The sequence below is a fragment of the Hemitrygon akajei genome, chromosome 5 (genome assembly GCF_048418815.1).
Source record: "Hemitrygon akajei chromosome 5, sHemAka1.3, whole genome shotgun sequence".
NCBI classification, from domain to species: Eukaryota; Metazoa; Chordata; class Chondrichthyes; order Myliobatiformes; family Dasyatidae; genus Hemitrygon; species Hemitrygon akajei.
The window spans coordinates 34,499,262-34,506,439 of NC_133128.1; the positions used below are offsets into that span (position 1 = coordinate 34,499,262).

At 43.6% G+C, this 7,178-nt stretch overlaps 1 protein-coding gene across 1 annotated transcript in view; it reads right to left on the reverse strand.

The window, feature by feature from the left end:
• The window catches only part of LOC140727629 (NXPE family member 3-like), a 34,668-nt gene extending 27,591 nt beyond the window's left edge, over window positions 1-7,077 (reverse strand). Inside the window, exon 1 of the mRNA XM_073045236.1 lies at window positions 7,044-7,077. The gene's annotated coding sequence lies outside the window, so the exon portion shown is untranslated. The remainder of the gene's footprint in view (window positions 1-7,043) is intronic.
• Between the last annotated feature and the right edge of the window lie 101 nt (window positions 7,078-7,178).

Below are 7,178 nucleotides of genomic sequence, written 5' to 3' on the forward strand. Positions count from 1 at the left end.
TTTTTGTGAGGAAGTCCAACACCCATTTGCACAGTGCTGTAGTTTGACTGAGAAGGGGTTCATTCACCACGGTCTGTGGGACAGCAGTATTGAACACTGAACTGAAATCCAAAAACAGTCTTCTGTCATCAGTGTCCTTGTTTCCCAGGTGTGTCAGGGCCAGATGATTGACAGATGCTATGACATCTGTCGTGCAGCATTTCTGTTAGTAAGCATATTGGTGAGTGTCCAGTGTAACAGGAATGGTGTTTTTGATATGTGCCATTATCAGCTATTCAAAGCACTTCATGATTATTGGCATCAGTGCCACTGGACACTGGTCATTTAGTTCTGCACGTGTAGAGTTCTTTGATACAGGGAGGATGGTAGCTGATTTGAAACTTGTAGGGACAGTAGCCTGGCTGAGTGAAGTGTTGAAGGTGCCAGTGAGCTGGTGTCACACTCCCCGAGTACTCGGCCTGGGGTGTTGTCTCGCCCAGCTGCCCGACGGGGGTTGACTCTTCTGCAGACTCCTGCTCACGTCTGCTGCTGTTACAGGCAGTGGCTGCTCACCTGTGGGGGGATGGGTAGCTTTCATGGCCAGCGTGTTCTTGTTTGTCTTGAGGTGTGCATCAAAGTAACAGCAATATTAGGTAACAGCACATGCGATGTTTACACCTCTAGTGACCCTCTGAATCCTATTAAAGCTACCTGTTGAGTGTGTGGCTGCCAGGACTACCATTGGCTCCCAGGGTTACCTTTTTAAAAACGGATATTCGGCCTGAACCAAAGTCGCGGAGGGTAGATTTTATTCGGCCTACATAGTGGCATATATGAACCGCCTGCCAACATTCTCTCTTCATCCTGCTGTAAAGGGCTGCCGTGGAAGGTCTACGGAGACTGTAGTATTCCCATTCTAGACACTCATGAGAGCATCAATATGACGTCAGTGTTGGAGAAGCTGTCTGCTGACACAGCCATTGTGCTACGTGATATGTGCCAGGCCATCAGTGACGTTACTGCAGAAATGGTGACAAAAACACTGTGGACCTTCAAAATTGAAAAGCACTAGACTTCCTGTTGCCCAAGATGGGTAATATGTGCTCAATCATTGGCCAGGAATGTTGCATGCACGTCCCTGAAACATCTGAGAATATCACTGATTTAGTGGTGTATATCCAGTTAGAAGATAAAGTTGGGAAGACTGGACAGGACCCCATCACCACCTAGTTTCATCCCCTGCTGGGAAGTTGGGGTAACTCCACTGTACACACTGAGCATTCCTGCAGATTGTGATATTCACTCTACTATCTACTGCTGTATCGGCAAGCTGCGGCACTGGAGGTTCATGGCAGGAAGAGTTTTTCTTCCTTCTACCGTCTGCGTGAGATGATGGGCGGTCGGGACTTTGAGATTTTCTTTTAAAACCACGCCATGGACTGCTCTTTATCAGATTACGGTATTGCTTTGCACTGTTGAAACTATGTGTTATAATTATGTGGTCTTTGTCAGTTAGTCTTTTATCAATTATGGTTTTGTCTTGTTACGAACCCCGTAACTGGGTGGGTGTCTTACCTGCAAAGATAGAAGTGTCCGTTGGAGTCTGGTGGTACTATTTTCAACAGTGTTTATTAGTAAAAATATACAAATCAATATCAATGCAAATATACAGATAATACACGTTAGCAATACTAAACCTAAAAGTGCGGGTATAATAATAATCAATAATAAAACAAGCTCTATCGTTGTCTAGGGGATAATGAATTGTCAGATGGAAATATAAAGTTCAGTTCAGTTCATGCAGGCTGCGGTAGTTGTCAGTCGATGTGTTGCAATTGTTGGAGAGAGAGAAAGACTAGAGAAAGAGAGCGCGCAAACAGTAACAGCTATGGTCTTTGCCAACCTTCCTTTACGATTTCCATCTGTCGATGTGTCATTGTTGTGGCCATTCAAGCGTGACCCCTCCATCCTTTAGCTAGACCGTTCTTCCGTGGTGGACTCGTCACCCAGGCAAGGGTGGACACACACACAAGCCCCCACCGGTCTCGCTATAAACACTGTGAGTTAAAATTTACCGACCCTTCGTTCGGTCTCCGATGTCCCACACTGTCTCGTGGGTTTCTGCTGCTCACTAGCATTTCTCCTGGTGCATCTGAGGGGTGTTACTCCAGACCTCACTTTTATCCCCACTCACGGGGTCTCATGTGTCAATCAGGTTGGGATGATGTAACCCATCAAACCAGCCCACTCTGGTTGCCCCCGAGGGGTTTCAATGAATAGAACAGTACCAAGTAAACAATCCTTCTCCAAAAGACAATAGCAGTAATCAATGGTTCCGCTCCTCTTTTGTTAGTAGGAGCCATTCCACCATGGGGTACCTTTTAGCTGAGTCTCTCTCTCTCATTCTCTTTCATCAGCTGTTATCAATAACAACTGCCTTGGCAGATTTCCTTTTGTCTCTCTTACTTCCTTGTTAGCAGCATCGAAATAGTAGCGATTTGCGATTCTCCAAAAAGGGGGACATGGGCCACTCTGCACCCTTCTGCCCATCAGAGTTGTTCATCCTTCGTAACAGTCTGCACCGTTGAAACTCTATGTTAACTATAACTATATGTAACTATGTGGTTTTGTGTAGGTCTTGTAGCTTTAGGTTTATCTGATGGGTTTGTAGTTCCTTTCTGGGGAACGTGCTAAGACGGTAGCACGATATCGATACACAGCAGCCTCTCCGGACTCTGGATTGGGGATTACCAAATGTTATATGGTTTTTCTTGTGTGGTCTGTTTTTTGCTTTTTTCATGATATCAGTCCGGAGAATGTTGTCTGATTTTTTAACTGCATTGTATTTGTGGTTATAAATGACAATAAACTGAATCTGAATCTGAATATTAGCTTGCGATCACTCTCTGGAGTGGTGGACCACAGAGACGCTGCTTCCATCATGATAAAACATCCAATTACCCCTGATGAAACTATCACAGAGTTTCAGAGTTTCTGTGCTTTTGCTATTTGGTAAGGTGTGTATTGTTCTTTACAGGACAAAATGGGAGAGCATGGAAGTTGCAGCAAGGTAAGGGTTAAGGTCATGAGAGTTTACAGATGGTGTGCAGCCATCCCAGGCAAGAGAGGTCTTTGAAGAGCATGGCTTCACTTTGCAGAGCAGGGGACCGGAGCCATCTGGCATACCAAGACAAGATAATTTGTGTACAGCTACATGTGGCACATTATCCAGGGAAAAGCCCTGCATTTTGGCTGCAGTTGCAATGTAACTTGTATTTGATAAAAAGAATGGATCACTCATGGTTGGCAAGGTGTTAAATGCTGACTCAGTGATCCATTACTCTGCCATGAACTCATGTATTCTTGGGCAATATATATACAGTAAATGCTCCCCCAAAGTTACAAACAGCTCTTGTAGACATTGAGGGAAAGGTTGTGGTCATGACACCATGCCACTGGGTTCTCTGTCTCTTTCTTGTGTAGCCTGGGGTGAATTACACACTCAGGACAACAAATACTTTTTTGGGTTTTAATTCCTTTATCTGTTTCAGATGTTTAAGTGCCAGAAGAGGGTCTTAAAACAAAACGAATAACTTCACAATCAGGTCCTGCCATTACAATCTCCGTTTAACCTTCGATCCACACACTTGTGTATCGATGGATTACGTATGCAGTATAAAAATACATAATAGAAAACTGCACCAAACTAATACAGTAGTAATATGGTAGTGGCAATTCTGAAGGAACACAATAGAAGCAACATTAGAATCCCCCCAACCCTGTATCTTATACATAGCAGCAAAAAATGTAAGCAAATACATCTCATCTAGGACGTCTACTACTTTTTAATGCACACGTGCTGAACCCCTGAATCGAGACTAAACATTCACATCACGCTGTTACATGCACAATCAGTCATGCTACAATAAAGTTAGACAAAAGGTACACTTTGGCACAACTTTTACAAGATATCGCCTGGTACTTAAATTACAGGAAGACTGACCTACTTGGCTGGTAAGGAACTTTGCACAAGCCATGCTATCCAGCGTCGAGTCCTTTACTCATGAAAATCTAAAGCATTGCCAACAAGTATAAACAAATTCACATGGATATTGTAGATTAATGCTCACCCTTCCTCATCAAGGCCAGTACCTCTGGGAGGAACTCAATTCCAAAGCCCCACCAGCTTCTTCAGCAGGAAACAAAATGGTCTTCCCACTATCCCGCGCATGCGTAATGACATCACCATCTACACTTAAAGGCACAGACAACTATTCTAGCATTACCTGGATGGGTGCCTGAGTACACTTTTTACAATACTGAATAGCATTCGATGGTCACCCGGTTACACGTACTCTGATTCATGGTTATTTGAGACTCAGCCCACAATGGTGGTGTCATCCGCAAGCTTGTAGATGGAGTTAGAGCTGAATCTGGCCATATAGCTGTGAGTATATAAGGAATCGAATAGGAAGCTGAGGATGCAGCCTTGTTGGGTACCAGTGTGGGGAATAATCATGACAGAGGTTTGGCTGCCTATCTTTACTGATTGTGGTTTGTTGGACAGGAAATCAAGGATCCATTTGCATAGTAAGACGTTGAGTCCCAAGTTTAGGAGATTGAAGATGTTTGTTTGGACAAGTAGTACTGAAAGCAGAGCTGGACTCAATAAACAACGGCTTAACGTTGGTGGTCCTATAGTCCTGATGCTCCAGAGATGAATGTAGTACCAGGGAATGTGCACCTATTTTGTCTGTTGGCAAGGTTACCTGGGGGCTGGAGTTAATGCGTGTCATGACCAGCTTCTCGAAGCAGTTTATGATGCTGGATATGACAGCTATCAAACAGTAGATATGGCCAAGTTTGCAGATAATGCAAAGATAGGTGGAGGGGCAGGTAGTGTTAAGGAAACAGTCTGCAGAAGCGTGTAGATGGATTAAGAGAACAAGTGAGTAAGTGGCAGGTGGAATACAGTGTAGGGAAGTGTCTGGTCATGCACTTTGGTAAAAGGAATAAAGATGTGGACTATTTTCTAAACTGGAGATAATTTCAAAAATTGAAGGGGCCTGGAGAGATTGGACATAAAGAGAATGTTTCCTATAGTGGGGAAGTCTAGGACCAGAGGGCACGGCATTAGAATACAAGGACATCTTTCTAGAACAGAGAGAAGGAGGAATTTCTTTAGCCAGAGAGTGGAGAATCTGTGGAATTCATTGCCACAGGTCCAGAGGCCAAGTCATTGGATATCTTATGTTCTATATATTTAAAGCAGAGGATGATAGGTTCTTGATTAATAAGGGTGTCAAAGGTTATGGGGAGATGGCAGGAGAATGAGGTTGAGGGGGATAATCTGTCAGCCATGATATAATAGCAGAAGTGATGTGATGGGTCAAATGGTCTAATATTGCTCCTGCGTCTTGTGGTCTTATTAAGTGGGAAGCTAAGTGTTCTGTGTAACGAAGTTAATGTGGTGGTCAAATTAATGAAACCCACTACAGTAAAAGAGGGATCTTATCCTTCCTGTGAACAGATGCCTCAGGGTTTAGGTTATTACAGAACAAAATATTCCAATTTAACAAGATTAATGAAGAAATCAAGATGAATTGTATATATTATCAGTGTTGTCTAATAAAATTTGGCTGCTATATGAATAAGGCATCATTTAAGATCCAGAGAATGACTGAGAGAAAGGAAAAATTGGATGGACATTAGCAGTCTTATTACAGTAAAAAAAGTTTGATGTTGCTGAATTGGAAGCTCAAATATGGGAGTTGAGACCTGACTCTGTTGAGTTAAACAAACAAGTGAAAATTTAACTGAACAGGTGAAAAAGGAATAAGACAACTGTGATAAATTGCAAAATCAGTATGCCAGAGACTTTAAAAAGTTTAAATTCAGTTCATAAATAAAGTAGTTTCTGCAGATGCTGGAAATCCACAGTAGCATATACAGGCTGAAGGGTGTCTGCTCCGAACATTGCGTGTTTATTCGTTTCCATAATCTGCTGAGTGCCTCCAGCATTTTCTATATGTTACAGTAATATCCTGGGAGAGGTTTCACCACTAATGCAATGGTCTGTCTGTCGAAGCAGTATTTGTGTTATGGTTAGAGAGAAGGGGTGCTATGGTATGTGAGCCGAGTCCTTCCTTCAGCTGGAGATGAAAAGGGAAGACCCTGCAGAGAACTGGCGGCAAGATTTGATCCGGTGGAGAAGGTGCCGCAGTCCATTTCCTTTTGGAAGAATTGAGCTCCAACTTGTGTACATTTGTCTGTATAATTATAACGGGCCAGTTTAGTTTTTTACTTTACTAATCCTTTAGTTAAGATTCATAAATATAATGCCTTTAATCGTATGCAGCGTACTGTTATTTCTTAGCACAGGGTAGCAAATTACACAGCATCCATAAAAACCGGGGTTTGGGGTGGGGGGGGGGGGGGCATTTCAGTCTCGCGGGTTTGGCGGAACCGGAGTGTGTATTCTGTAGACTTACGCAGCCAAGGAAACCAGCGGGGTTTCATTTGTCGGGGTATCGTCCTGGATTGATTTTGTTGGATGCTGTGTGGTTGTCCTGAGCATTGATCCAGTTTAAGCCTCTGTATTGTCCGGTAAAGTGATTAAGATAAAAGGTTATGGACGCTGCAGAGGTTGAGCGTGGTGCGAGTCCATGGGGTTAGCGGTAACAAATGCGTGTGCATTGAGTGGGGTGGACATTCGTAGTCCCAATGAATTGTTAATTCAGACTTTAAGTGCCGTTAAAGCTATAGGAATAGTTACGGTCATGGAGTGGAGGTTTGACAAAATAGCGGGCAAAGACTTTGTTTTAATTCAGACAAGCGCTCATGAAATGGCGGTGGATCTGCCTGGTATTATTGGGGTCCTGGTGGGTGGGTGTAGCGTTAATGTGACTCGGACACCGAAGTATTAAACACACACATTTATACACCAGACTTCCATTTTACAAAACCCCCCGCGTTCTGACGTCATACGCACTCTGACCTACGAATACTCACATAATACATTACATCCCCCTTCTCAAGTTTTTTTTTACAATACTGTGAATTACCAAAACACTGTCGGTGCGGGCAGCGGAGCGGGAGTAAGGAGTGCTCGTGGTCGACAGACGACTGGAGATCGAGGTAGGCCGAGACCCTCGGACCTACCTGGAGAGTACCTGATGAGGAAGGTAAAACTGCGCAGG